Consider the following 15,643-nt stretch of genomic DNA (forward strand, 5'->3'; position numbering starts at 1 on the left):
GCCATAAAACAACAAAGTCAATTTCTAGAAGCCAAAACCCATTAAGAGAGATAGGGAAAGGTGAGATCCCAATAAATTTTGCCATTTTCATAATGATGTGGGGTACCACACCAATGAGTGCCGCCAACTCAAGGATGAGATCAAAAACCTCATCAAAATGGGACACCTTCGTCTGTATGCTTGGGATGGAGCATTCCAAGCTTAGTCCCTGGCCGCGGTAACACCCGAAGAACTAGCAGTCCCCAAGATTCAAGTACGTCGCTTGTAGCTCTGCAAGAGCAGATAGTCCATGGACCTTCCTAAGTGAATGGGCGTGTGAGGACCATCTCTGGAGGACCCCACTTGGGAGCACCTCTTGAGGCTCGTAGAATAGGTATGAATAGGCCTTAAACCATGAAGATAAGATGTTGGCATTAGCTCGATTGCCAGCCCAAAATGCCAAGGATGACCGACTAAGTCATCACATTCTCCGAGGACGATGCTCGGAGAGTACACTTTCCACACCACAATTCTTTGGTGATCGAGAGCCAAGTTTCCAATAAGATGGTGGCTCGGATCCTGGTGGACAACAAGAGTTTAGTGAACATCCTGTTTAAGTCAGCCTACAAGAAGATCAGGTTGACCACAAGCAACTTGTCCCCATGCACCTCAACTCTATAAGGGTTCTCGGGGCAATGTCTCATATCGATGGGCCAGATTAAGCTGCCCGTGATGCTCAGAGAGATGCCACGCCAAGCCTTTAAGTATTGCACCTTCGTGGTGGTGGATTGCTCCTCAGCGTATAACGCCATCTTCGGGTGTCCATCCTTAGTGGAGTTCAGGGCGATCATCTTCATTCGACATCTGTGCTTGAAGTTCCCCATGAATTCGAGGATTGGCGTAGTCCAAGGAGACCAAAAAAAGGCGAGGCAATGCTACAATGTGTCCATCAGCCAACGAGTAATGGTGGTCGAGGTGTTGGCTCCCGACCAACCTCTTCCTGAGGAGGTGGAGGTGCGTGCTATTTGGGTTAATGAAATCAACGAATTGGACCTGTGGGTTAAGGAAGAGAGGGCTATCGAGCCCATGGAGGAAGTAGAGGAAGTGTCCCTCGATGCCTCCATCCCCGAAATGAAGACCAAGGTCGGAAAGAATCTAAAGGCAGAAGTCCGAGAAGCACTAGTGGGCTTTCTCCGGGGAAATCAAAATGTTTTTGCCTGGTTTCACTCTGACATGACTGACATTGACCCAAATATCACTTGTCATGCCTTGAATGTTGACCTGAACGTCGCTCCGATTCAGCAAAAGTGGAGAACATTTGACCAGACCAGGGCAGCAGCCTTAAAGGTGGAGGTAGACAAGCTACTCGCAAACAGATTCATTCGAGAATCCCAATACCCCAAGTTGGCATCTAATCCAGTCCTCATGCCCAAGCCAAATGGCACCCGGAGGATCTGCAAAGACTTTTCTGACCTCAACTAGGCTTTCCCTAAAGACTGTTTCCCGCTGCCAAAAATAGATCAGATGGTCGACGCCACCTCCGGGTACGAGCTCTTGTCCTTCATTGACGCGTACTTGGGCTATAACCAAATTTCCATGCATGTCACGGATCAAGAACATTCTAGCTTCTGAACTGATAAAGTAGTTTACTGCTATAAAGTGATGCTCTTTGGGCTGAAGAATTCTAGTTCCACCTACCTAAGGCTTGTGAACTGTATGTTTAAGGAATAGCTGAGACGGAACATGGAGTTTTATGTAGACGACATGCTGCTCAAGTCTAGAACAACCCCTGACCATGTAAAGGACCCGACAGAAGTATTTTCTGTACTTTGCAGGTTTGGGATGAAACTGAATCCCCAGAAGTGTACTTTTGGAGTTGTATCGGGGAAGTTCTTGGGCTTTATTATCAGTACTCGAGGGATAGAGGCAAGCTCTGAGAAGATCAAAGCCCTTGACAATATGCCATCCCCTCGAAAGCATAAGGATATTCAGAGCCTCATCGGGAGGATCGCCGCCCTGAGTCGCTTTGTTTCCAAGGCAACTGACAAGTGCATCCCGTTCTTCAACATACTCTGAGGAAGTGAGAGGTTTGAATGGACGGAGGAGTGCAAACAGGAATTCTAATAGATGAAGGCGCACATGACAAACCCACCTATCTTGTCAAAGCCCGTAGAAAAAGAGCCCCTCCTACTCTGCATGGCTGTCTCAGAGAAAGCCATTAGTGAGGAAGGCCGCATCCGACACCCTGTATACTATGTGAGCAAGAGACTCCTCAGAGTAGAGTCCAGATATCCACTCATGGAAAAGTTGACCTTTTGCCTAATGGTAGCTTCTTGGAAGCTAAGACCCTATTTCTAGGCACATCCCATCAAGGTCCTCACGAACCATCCCTTATGGTAGGTCCTCAACAATCCGGAGTCTTTTGGGAGAATCCTTAAGTGGTCGGTTGAACTTAGTCAGTTTGACATCACTTATCACCTGAGGACCGCCATAAAGGGGTAGGCGCTGGCAGAATTCATCGCCGAGTGCACTGAAAACCACGAGAGACCTATGGACGCCCCGGTGGTTGGTCCAATGTGGAAGCTATATGTAGATGGATCATCGAATGAAAATGGCACTGGAGCAGGCCTCATATTGGTATCCTACGAGGGGCATAGAGTTCACAACGCTCTGAGATTTGGGTTTGACACCTCAAACAATGAAGTAGAGTATGAGTTGTTAATTTATGGGCTCCAAGTAGCATTTGAGCTCAAGGCTGAGAGCCTCGAGATTTTCAGTGACTCATAGCTAGTTGTTAATCAGGTACTTGGGGAGTACTAGGCCTGGGGGACAAAAATGGCCACTTACTTAGCGAGGACCTAGGAAATGCTACACAACTTCAAAAAATTCATCATTCGACAATTGCCACGACAACATAACTCTAACGCTGATGCCCTAGCCAATCTTTCAATGACCAAGGAAGTTGAATTAATCAATGTAGTCTCCATTGACTACTTGGGTTCTTTGAGCATCTTAGCTCCCGAGGAAGTGGAAACAGTCCAACCCTAGGACGGTTGGATGGAGCCCATAGTGAAATATCTTATCTCTAGGGAATTACCGCAGGATAAGAAAACAACTTGAAAGTTGCTTTTCCAGATGTCACGGTATGTTGTCATGGGAAAAAAACTGTATAGGAAAGGATATTCGTTGCCCTTGCTCCTATGTGTGTCCAGATAAGAAGCCAATCTGATACTCAGAGAAGTACATGAGGGCTTTTGCGGGGACCATGCTGGGGGGGCAGAGCCTCGCCAAGAAGATCTTGAGACAAGGATACTTTTGGCCCACCATGAACGGAGAGGTGATAGACTATGTCAAGATGTGTGACAAGTGCCAACGCTTCACCAATATACCTCAAGTTCATGAAAATGAGCTCACTCAGATGACCAGTCCTTGGCCCTTTGTTGTCTGGGCCATTGACCTTATCGGGTCATTACCCACGGGAAAATGAGGAGTGAAGTATGCAATAGTGGTGCTCGAATACTTAATGAAGTGGGTCGAGGCAAAGCCACTCACTACAATCACTTTTAAGAAGGCATTGGACTTCATCATCAAGAACATTGTTTGCCGCTACGGGCTCCCGAGGAAAATAGTCTCCGACAACGGTTTGCAGTTTGACACCGAGTTGTTCATAGAATTCTATCAGCGGCACGAGGTTGTGCAGAGCTTTTCCTCTATGGCCCACCCACAAGCAAACGGTTAGGTGGAAGTAGTCAATAAGATGCTCAAAGCCACCTTGAAGCAAAGGCTTGAACAGGTGAAAGGCGATTGGCCCGAGGAGCTGCCTAGGGCATTGTGGAGTTACCGCACCACTGCTAGGACCTCCACTGGCCACTCGCCATTCTCTATGGCCTATGGGTATGAGGCCATGCTCCTTGTTTAGGCAGTAATCTCCACACACTGACGAGATACGTATGATCCAACCACAAACCATGCTTTACTCCGAAAGTCCCTGGACCTTGTGGAAGAGCTCCGTGAAGTTTCTCAGCTTCGAGTTGCGTCCTACCAGCAGAAAGTAGCCAGATATTTCAACTCTAAAGTGAAGGATAGAAAGTTTGGGGGCGAAGATTTGGTGCTGTGAAGAGTCTTCTTAGCCACTTAAGACCCTAGTGCGGGAGTGCTGGGACCTACCTAGTAGGGCCCATATCAAGTTGAGAGCGTTGTATGTCTGGGGACATACAAGTTACTTCGACTGAGTGGGAAATTGATACCCCACGCCTGGAACGTCTAGCATCTTTGCCTGTATTACTAGTAGTATGAGCAGTAAATTTATTAATTTTTGTAATCTCCTTATAGCCTCTAGGCACAATTAATGGAAACTGTGTAGACTAAACATGGTAATTTTTTAGATTCTACTTATATTTGTGAGTTTCCTTTATTCGGTATGTACTCGTAGAGCACCCGCTCGTTGGCCTAGACAAGTGAGTGTAGACTAGTCTCTAATCACTTAGGAGGCATGGAGTTAGGGAAGCCTCGCAGAGTGGCACGCCTTTCGGAGGATGACCTAGGAAAAAACTTGTCAAAAGTGGAGTAAGCCTAGTATCAATGCCCTAAGAATATAAAAACCTAGGAAACTAAGAAGTCTTGAGTCTGTGACCTAAGAAACTAAGTTTGTTCAGAGCAAAGTTGGCTTAGCATCTAGAGACTAAAGACATTTGTATCAACAAATGCTACTTTTCTTGAATATGACTATATTAACAACCACAAGCCTTGCAGTAAGGTCATCCTAGAGGAAATGGTCTCAAATCAAGTAAATGGATCACCAACTATTCGCAATGAACAACGAAAAGATGAAGCCACAAGTTTTAGTTAGAACAACAGAGAGTTTCGTCGTAGTGTGAGGGTTGTCAGGCAACCAAGTCACTATGAACACGAAGTTTAAATGTTTGTGTCTGACACAAACAAAGATGATCCATTGACATATAGAGATGCAATGAAAGAGTATGACAAAGAAAAATGGCAAGATGCCATGAACCTGGAAATGGAATCGATGTATTCAAATTTCGTCTGGAATCTTGAAGATCTTCGTGAAAATGTCAAACCTATTGGTTGTAGTGAATATTCAAGAAGAAAAGAGGAGCAGATGAGAAAGTGGAAACTTTCAAAGCTAGGCTTGTAGCCAAGGGCTATACTCAATGAGAAGGGGTTGATTATGAAGAAACCTTTTCTCTTGTAGCCATGCTTAAATCCATTCGCATACTCTTGTCCATAGCTACTTGCATAGATTATGAGATATGGAAAATGGACGTTAAGACAGCATTTTTGAATGGCTATCTTGACGAGACCATTTATATGTCTCAACCGGAAGGGTTCAAAATAAAAGGTCAAGAGAAAAAGGTTTGCAAGCTTCTTAGGTACATTTATGGACTCAAACAAGCTTCTAGATCTTGGAATCTGAGATTTTATGACACAATCAAAATGTATGGTTTTGAACAAAACGTTGATGAGCCTTGTGTCTATAAACAAATCAAATATGACATTGTGGTATTCCTTGTTCTTTACGTTGATGATATTCTACTATTTGGAAATGGCATAGGAACATTGATAAAAGTAAAGGCTAGTCGAGCAATTCCAAATGAAAGATCTGGGAGATGCAAACTACGTTCTGAGCATTGAGATCCATCGGGATTTACAGAACAAAGTTTTGGCTCTGTCTCAAACTAATTATATAGAAAAGGTAATGGAGCGATTCGGTATGCAAAATTTGAAGAAGGGTGATATGCTAATCCGTCCGAGAATTATCCTTTCTAAAGAGCAATGTCCTAAGACACATCAAGAAGAAGAGGATATAAGACAATATCCCCACGCCTCTGCGGTAGGCAGTCTAATGTACGCCATGTTGTGTACAAGACCTGACATTTGTTATGCAGTAGAGATAGTCAACCGTTATCAATCCAATCATGGATTGAGTCATTAGGTTGCAGTAAAGAATATTCTCAAGTATCTTAGGAAATCTAGAGAATTTATGCTTGTATATTAAGATTGTGACATGAACCCCATTGGATACATTGCTTCTGATTTTCAATCAGATAGAGATAGTCGGAAATTGACTTTTGGATTAGTGTTCACACTTGGTGAAGGAGCTATAGTTTGGCAAAGTATTAAGCAAGCTAGTATTACAGATTCTACCATGGAAGCCGAATACATAACAGCTTGTGAAGCAACTAAAGATGTTGTGTGACTCAAAAAGTTCTATTCTGATCTGGAAATTGTTCCACACATGGATAAGCTGCTGTTCCTTACCTGTGATAAGAGTAGGGCAGTAGCTAACTCGAAAGAACCTAGGAGTCACAAGAGGGGAAATGATATCGAGAGGAAGTACCACTTGATGAGGGATGTTGTCCACGAAGGAGATGTAGCAATTATGAAGATATCTTCATAAAATAACCTTGTGAATCCTTTTACTAAAACTTTGTCTACCAAGTATTTTAGAGATTATGTTAGTAATATAGGTTTGAGAGAGATGCCTCATTTTCTTTAGGGAAAATGGGAGATCGTTGGATTTAGTGCGCTTTAAAACATATGTATTGAAGAATGTTTCATGAAATAAATAATTGAAATGGCTTTTTTTTTGTGCATATATTCATTGTTTATTATTATTAGAATAATAATATATGAATATCAGAAAATTCTCAAATTCGTTATTCTGACTACAATCTTGTATTGGTACAAGATGACTAAGATTGTAGGGAACGAATTCAAATAGTTCCTAGTAAATCAAAGTTATATGGAATCTTTGATTTAAATACTGTAGCGTCTCGAAATTTTACTTAGCTAGATAGTAGTAGTAGTAGTAGTAGTAGTAGTAGTAGTAGTAGTAATAGTAGTAGTAGTAGTAGTAGTAGTAGTAGTAGTAGCTAGTAGTAGCTTGTAGTATTTTAGTTTTAGTGGATATTAGTTCAAGCCGGGATTTATTTGGAAACTCATAGAAATAGTTATGGATTTTATAAGTTTAACCTATAGTTTAGAAATATTAATTATAACATAAGATTTGATTAATATAGCTGGTCCTAGAAATATTATTTATTATAACCTAAGGCTTAGATAGAATTATTAAGAGTGTGACACTTGTCATATGCATGTTTATTTAAGGATTTAAGGATTTTAGATGAATAAATTAATAATGGATGAATCTAGAAGCTCTAGAACCTTCCAGCAACTGTTAGGATTACGTTTTACTCAGTCAAAATTGTTTTAACAAACTTCAAATATACTAAAAGTGTGCAAAAATGTGTTTAAAATATCATCGTATGTCGATATATTGCAACTAAAGGGGGAGATATATCGCCTACAGAAGATACAGAAAATACGTCGACTTCGCACGAACGAAACCATGAAAGCTCGGGGCATAGGTAGGAGCGATATATCACCTAGGATAGGCGATTTATCAGCTCCTAGAGCTATGTTTTTTGAAACTTTGTGGTTTTAAATTAGAAACAGCCCTCAACCACTTGGACTTGCTCTTGAATGTTTTTGACCGAGTTCTGGGCATCTGTTGAACCAAAAATTCAAATATATTCAATTTATATTCATTTATTTATTCATTTTAAAAGGGGTTAGTTTCACTCCTTTAACTCTATAAATAGGACCTAGAACTAAGCCATTTCATTCATCATTCAAGCATTCTTCAAAGCATCCAAGCTGCTAAGTTTACTCTAGAGAGAAAACACTAGGGTTTGGGATTTAAAAGCTTTTCAATCTATGCTTTATAAACACTTGGGAAGTAAGATAGAGTGACATTTCAGTATTGAGGTGTAGATCGAAGTTGTAGTCTATCAAGGTATTCTTATCCTCAGGTTTAATCCATCAGAGTTCTTTTGTTTTCTTTCAATTTATTTAATATCCTAACTTGATTTTATGACTTCTTGGTTAGGTGTCTAAATTTCTTGAAACTTAAGGTTCTTCGGTAAATTTCTATCTTGATGGTTTAGATATCCTTTTCATCTCCATTTCCTTAAAAACTCATGATTCTTACGGTTGGCTTTTAGGAGTTTTCCAATCCTGTTCTTGTCTCCATTATCCCGGTTTTTGGTAAGGAAAATAAGTTAGATTATATGTGTTATGATATGTTTATGTGATATGTTATGTTATGTTGATATGTTATATATGTATATGAATATATGTTTTATGTTATAGTCTATTGGGGCTTATAGTTGCTTAGATAGCGAACCCTAAGATTTTTTATCATTATCGTGGTTTAGAATTATGATTTACCCTGCCTCGATTAGTAGACTGAGGACCTAGATGGGTTATCATATACTACCTTGTGATCTAACCTACCTCGATTAGTAGACTGAGGACCTAGATGGTTTTATCATATGCTACAGTAATGAGTTAATGCCCACTAATATTGTAGTCCTATATGATATACGGTTTTACGTTATATGTTTTATGATATAGTCTTATGATTTATGATATATGTTTTTAATAGATTTTCCTTGCTGGGTATTAGGCTCATTCCTTTTATTTTAGATGGTGCAGGAAAATAAACTTGAAAGGCAGAATGGATTTGTGGGAGCTTGGCATGTGTATTAGGGATGGACTGATTGAGTGGAGTGCTGGAAGATCAAGGATGAAATTGTTTCAAGTCTTTTAATTTATGTTCTTATGTATTTCCGCACTTAGTTTTTAAACAATTAAAGTTTATGATTATGTTTTTTTAGACATTGGGATCCCATACCATATTTTGTATTCTGTACTATAGTTTGGATTTTTAATAAAGTTCTATTATTTTAAGCATATATGTATTCCAAAATAGTGGCTATGTCTTAGTAGTTTTTAATGGTCCGAGGTCTTAGAATTAGTTGGGGCATTACAAATACTGTAAGTATGATTCACTAGTATTATGAATACATGTAATCTAGATTTGGATTACTAATGTAGTAGGATATCTTTGTGAATATACTTTGTATAAAGTGGTTATTCATGAACGCGACTCGATAAGTTATTAATACTTAATAATACAGTTAACTTTATAAGTATTAATTAAATATATAAAGAAGATGTTCATATACAAATTGATATTAATCTTGAATTTATCATGAACTCATGTTTATGTCATATGAGTTCTTTGATTCACTCGTAATTGTTTGTCAAAATTATCAGGATGAAAACTTTTCTTTTGGAAACTAATTGATGTAAAAGACTGGGGTGATAATATACAGATATGAAATCTATACATTTCCGAGAGGAATTAAATAATGGTTCTCTTAAGGGTTGACTTTTGGAACTGAAAGTTTATTGAGCTCAAATTCATAAACCAGCTTACGAATTAACCTTCACTAGTAAGGTTAGTGATACTTAATGAAACAAGATATAATTAAAGAGGTTAAACATTAATTAATTCCTACTTTAATTATGAACCATTAATAGAGGATTGAATTGTATGTAATGATTAAATTGATGGATGCTTATTATATTTAAAAGAACTCAATAAATAAATTTCTATTATTACAAGAGTGAAGTCTCATATTTTTAGTGGAATAATATTAAGATTAGTAAATTAAGGTTATTGTATTAAAGAGTTTTAACTAATAATATAAATTTATTGGAGCTTGAAATTATAGCTTCATAGGTCCCCGAGATGACTCTATCAACACTATTCAACGTAAGAGTTGAAATTGGGAAAAATCAGGGAAATGACATATTTGGAAGAAATTTGTTCTTCTAGGTCAAATATGTAATTGAGAATAATTAATTAATTAATATATTAAAATTTGAAATTAATAAATTAATTAAGAAAGTTCTTCTTACAAATGTGCGAGAAATTATTTTGGGACTTGGTCCTCTTTTGGCAAATCCGTTCGTCATGTGTATGTCATTTTTTGAAAATACTTCAAGGGCATATTTTCTCAGTGGGTTGTTCATTCGTACATAGCCTTTGATGAATGTATTTGAAGCTCTCCCTTTAACTTGATACTAGATCGTCCTTTGTGAGTGTATGTGATAGGCATATAGCCCATGCTTTTTCAGAGCGGTGTCTCCAATGAGCTTTGCCATGGAAGTGTTTGGGAGGTTTATTTGTAGATATTTTTCTAGAATTTAGTCTTTTTATTCTTTTGAGACAAGGAGAAGAAGGATCAAGCGGTTGATTCGGCCATGTACCGAATGTGGGCCTACAATGAAGATCTGGACACCAGCTTCTTAGGTCCTCACGAGGCGACACTTCTTGACAGGTGGAATGCTCGGCTCGAGAAGGAAGAGGCTGATCAGCTCGAGAAGGAAAAGGCTGCTCGGGATGCCGTTTCGGAGGGAGCCCATGAGGACAGCCATGCTATTCGTCCTGAGGAATCCGGTGCTGCTGATGCTGAGAAGGCCAAGGAGACTCCTCTTCCTTAAATCTGATCTCTGGGAAACCATCTATTGGGGCTGCGTCCCCTTATTTTTGTAATTATTTTAATTTATGCCCTCGGGGCTGATACAATTTCTTTAAATATTACTTATATATGCTTTACATTTCTTGGCTCGAAATATTTTGCACATTTTTTATGGATGAACCATTTATGTTTATTTATTCATACAAACATATTGTGGATTTGTGTTCGAAGCTCAATGCATTCATGCACAGTTTGTTCAAATTATCCGCTTCCGACCTCGTTATTTTTCAAAGTCAGATATTACTTTAACCATGAACCCAAAAGTACTTATATGGTATGTAATGTGAATGATCTGGTTATATCTTTTTTGCTTAGTCACTTTTCCTCATCCTCAGTTTTCATTCCAAGGTTAAGAGTTCGAAACTATTTTTCTTTAAGACATTCCAGCCTCGATCTCGACTTATCCCGAAGTAGGTTTAGGTTCCTACTTATCGTCGATTAGTTTTTTGGCTGGTTTGTTCCAAACCTGTTAAGTTTGCACATCTGGTTAACTCCAAACGTTTTCGGTTTTTGATAATTCGGTTATGTCCAAACTATCTAAGCTCGCGTATCAGGTTACATCCAAATACTTTATATGTTTTTGATAATTCGGTTATGTCCGAACTATCTAAGCTCGCGTATTTGGTTATATCCAAATACTTTATATGTTTTTGATAATTCGGTTATGTCCGAACTATCTAAGCTCGCGTATCTGGTTACATCCAAATACTTTATATGTTTTTGATAATTCGGTTAGGTCCGAACTATCTAAGCTCGCGTATTTGGTTATATCCAAATACTTTTTATGTTTTTGATAATTCGGTTATGTCCGAACTATCTAAGCTCGCGCATCTGGTTATATCCAAATGCTTCATATATTTTTTATGTTTTAAGCTGATGGTATATCTACCGTTGATGCCCCCTTAATATCCTATGAGTGTGACCATAGGTTATTAAATTAAGAGAGATTGCAAAAATAAAAAATAAAAAGAGATAATATACTGAATGGAATAAATCTTTATTTCATGGTAATCAAAAGGCAAACAAACTAATACAAATAGAAACTCATGGTTATAGGCAACACTTTTCCTACACTACTGATAGTAAGGTCTAAGGTGTTCGCCATTCCATGCTCGGGGTACTAGGCTCCCGTCCAATCTCGCAAGTTTGTACACACCAGGTCGGATGACTGACTCTATCTGGTATGGTCCTTCCCAATTCGGCCCGAGCACTCCAGCTGCCGGATCTCGAGTTGCCAAGAATACGCATCTTAACACCAGATCTCCCATTCCGAACTTTCGATCTCGAACCCTCTTGTTGAAATATCTGGTAGTTCGTTGCTGGTAGGCAGCATTTCTCAGCTGAGCCTCTTCTCTTTTTTCTTCAATCAAGTCTAAGGTTTCCTCGAGCTGAGTATGGTTTGAACTTTGGTCGTAAATCTGAGTTCAGACCGTTGGGATTTCGACTTCTATAGGCAACATTGCCTCGCAGCCGTATGCTAGAGAGAACGGGGTATGTCCTGTATCCCCAAAGGACTTGGGGAAATTCTTCGGGCCACCGTCCCTTTGCTTCCTCCAACTTTTTCTTTAAAGAACTTTTGAGAGTTTTGTTCACAGCTTCGACCTGGCCATTCGCTTGAGGGTGAGCCACTGATGAAAAACTTTTTATTATGCCGTTCTTTTCACAAAAGTTGGTGAACAAGTCGCAATCGAACTAGGTTCCGTTGTCGGATACGATCTTCCTCGGTACTCCGTATCAGCACACGATGCTCTTTACTACGAAATCAAGGATCTTCTTTGAAGTTATAGTTGCCAACGGTTCAGCCTCCGTCCATTTTGTGAAGTAATCCACGGCGACTACAGCATATTTCACTCCGCCTTTGCCAGTCGGGAGAGAGCCTATGAGGTCGATGCCCCATACCGCAAAAGGCCATGGGGATGCCAACATGGTCAGCTCGGATGGTGGGGCTTGGGGTATCGTGGCGAATCTCTGGCATTTGTCACATTTCTTCACATACTCGAAAGAATCCGTTTTAATGGTTGGCCAAAAATATCCCTGGCATATGATTTTCTTGGACAGGCTATGCCCCCCGGTGTGATCACCGCAGAACCCTTCATGAATTTCTTCAATGATTTTCTTAGCTTCGGGAGGGGTTACACACCTGAGTAACGGCATGGAATATCCCCTTCGGTACAACCTTCCATCCAAAATTGTGTAATGGGGAAGTTGATACATCTACTTTCGAGCTTGGTTCCGATCTTTTGGAAGAACTCCGTTTTCGAGATAATCAACTATCGGGGTCATCCAGGTCGGCTCTGTTTCGATCATACACACATCTTCCTCTTCTGGCTCGTTAATGCTAGGTGCTGATAGGTGTTCTATGGGTACAACATTCAGCTCTTCATTTTCGGCAGATGTGGCGAGTCGAGCTAAGGCATCTGCATTTGAGTTCCGTTCCCGGGGAACCTGTTCGATTGCATAAAACTCGAAATACTCTAATGCGGATTTTTCCTTCTCCAGATAAGCTGCCATTCTAGTGCCACGAGCCTGGTATTCCCCTAGGATTTGATTAACCACGAGCTGGGAGTCACTGTAGCAATTTATAGCTTTAGCTTTGAGCTCCTTAGCTATACTGAGTCCCAGGAACAAAGCCTCGTATTCGGCCTCGTTATTCGACGCTTTGAAGCCAAATCTTAGGGCATAATGAAATCTGCTTCCTGCGGGGGTAACTAAAATGACCCCTGCCCCCGCTCCATTTTCATTTGACGAGCCGTCGACGTAAAGTTTCCACAGCTCGTGGGCCGTGGTTATTACCTCGTCGTCGGCTATACCAGTACATTCCACTATAAAGTCTGCCAATGCCTGTGCCTTAATGGTCGTTCTCGGGTGGTAGGTGATCTCGAACTGACCGAGCTCAACAGCCCATTTAAGAAGTCGACCTGAAGCTTCTGGTTTAGACAGGACTTGCCTAAGTGGTTGATCAGTCAGCACATGGATGGGATGTGCCTGAAAGTAGGGGCGGAGCTTACGGGATGAATGAATTAGACTGAGCGCGAGTTTTTCCATCAATGGGTTTCTTGACTCTGCCCCAGTAATCTTTTACTGATGTAGTAAATGGGTCTTTGCACCCTCTCTTCTTCTCGGACGAGCACTGCGCTTATCGCGTATTCGGTAGTTGAAAGGTATAGGTACAGTATTTCTCCCGTTTCAGGTTTTGACAGGATGGGTGGTTCCGCTAGGTGCTTTTTGAGCTCCTGAAAGGCCAGCTCGCATTCCTCTGCCCATTCAAACTTCTTACCTCCTCTCAGTAAGTTGAAAAATGGAAGACCACGATCGGTAGACTTTGAGATGAATCTGCTTAGGGCCGCCATCCTGCCAGTCAGACTTTGGAAATCTTTGTGCCTTCGAGGTGAGTGCATGTCAATCAGGGCCTTGATCTTGTCGGGGTTAGCCTCGATTCCACGAGAGTTCACAATAAAGCCCATAAATTTTCCTGAAGATACCTCGAAAGTGCACTTCTGAGGATTTAGCTTCATGTTATACTTCCTGAGCACGCCGAAGCACTCTTCGAGGTCATCAACATGGTTCTTGTTGAGTTGAGACTTTACAAGCATGTCATCAACATAAACCTCCATGTTGTTCCCTATTTTTTCTGAAAACATCATGTTTACGAGCCGCTGGTATGTGGCTCCAGCATTCTTGAGCCCGAATGGCATGACATTATAGCAGTATAGCCCTTTATCCGTGATGAAGCTCGTATGTTCTTGGTCGGGGGCATGCATGGGAATCTGGTTATATCCAGAATAAGCATCCATGAACGACATCAGGCCATGTCCCGCCGTGGCATCTACGAGCTGGTCGATCCTTGGTAACGGAAAACAGTCTTTTGGGCAAGCTTTGTTGAGATCTGAATAGTCAATACAGGTTCTCCATGCCCCATTGGGCTTTGGGACCAACACCGGATTGGCTACCCAGTCAGGGTAAAAGGCATCCCTAATGAATCGGTTTGCCTTTAACCTGTCAACCTCCTCCTTTAACGCCTTCTTTCTGTCTTCGTCCAGCTGTCTTCGCTTTTGTTGCTTCGGAGGAAAGATTTTGTCTATGTTTAGTGCGTGGCTTGCTACATTTGGGCTTATCCCCACCATGTCTGAGTGCGACCACGCGAAGACATCCTGGTTTTTCTTCAAAAAACAAATTAATTGCTATTTTTCCTCGTCTTGGAGGTGTTTTTCGACCTTCACCTTTTTCGAGGGATCAGCTTCCTTGAGCTAAATTTCTTCAAGCTCCTCTAAGGGTTCGAGGTCAACTTTCTCCTCAATCCTTGGATCGATCTCTTCGTCAACCTCTAAGACCGTTCCGTCTTTGTTTTGTACGATGACGAGTGCTTGAGCGTTCGTTTGTTTCTTTCCCCTCAAGGAGATGCTATAGCATTCCCTCCCTGCCAATTGGTCTCCTTTTAATGTCCCAACTCCGCTAGGGGTCGGGAACTTAAGGGCCAGATGCCTTACTGATGAAACTGCCCCCAGCCCGACCAAGGCGGGTCTCCCGAGCAACACATTGTGGGCAGATGGTAAGTCTACTACCACGAACTCCATTATCTTGGTCACCGAGACTGGATAGTCTCCCAAGGTCATGGGGAGCTCAATGGATCCCATACAGGCAGTTCCTTCTCCTGAAAAGCCGTACAAAGTAGTTGCACATGCTTTCAGGTCGCAAAGGGAGAGTCCCATCTTCTCGAGGGTTGCTTTATAAAGGATGTTGACTGAGCTCCCATTATCTATGAGAACTCGGTGGACCCTTTTATTGGCCAGTTGAAGAGTAATGACCAGCGGATCATGATGAGGGAACTGGACATGGGAGGCGTCTTCCTCGGTGAAGGTTATCGGTTATGTTTCAATCCTCTAGCTTTTTGGTGCCCTAGGTTCGGGTTCATAAGGAGACCCGTCCCCTGTCTTCAACTCGTTAACATACCTCTTTTGGGCATTCCTGCCCCCTCCTGCGAGGTGAGGCCCTCCCGAGATGGTTATTACATCCTCTCCATAAATCGGCGGGGGCCTGTCCTCTTCCCGAGCTTGGGAGTTATTGTTTTGTGTGGTCAGAGGCGCGACTACTCTCTGGCTTGCGGCCGCCTGACCAGTACTCTGGTTTTTGACATAATGCCGGAAGTAACCTCTCGAGATCAACCCTTTGATCTCGTCCTTCAGTTGTCGACATTCATCGGTTGTATGTCCGGTGTCTCTGTGGAACCGAAAATATTTACTGGAATCCCTCTT

Source organism: Humulus lupulus, chromosome 2 (assembly GCF_963169125.1).
Source record: "Humulus lupulus chromosome 2, drHumLupu1.1, whole genome shotgun sequence".
In the NCBI taxonomy this organism is placed as follows: Eukaryota; Viridiplantae; Streptophyta; class Magnoliopsida; order Rosales; family Cannabaceae; genus Humulus; species Humulus lupulus.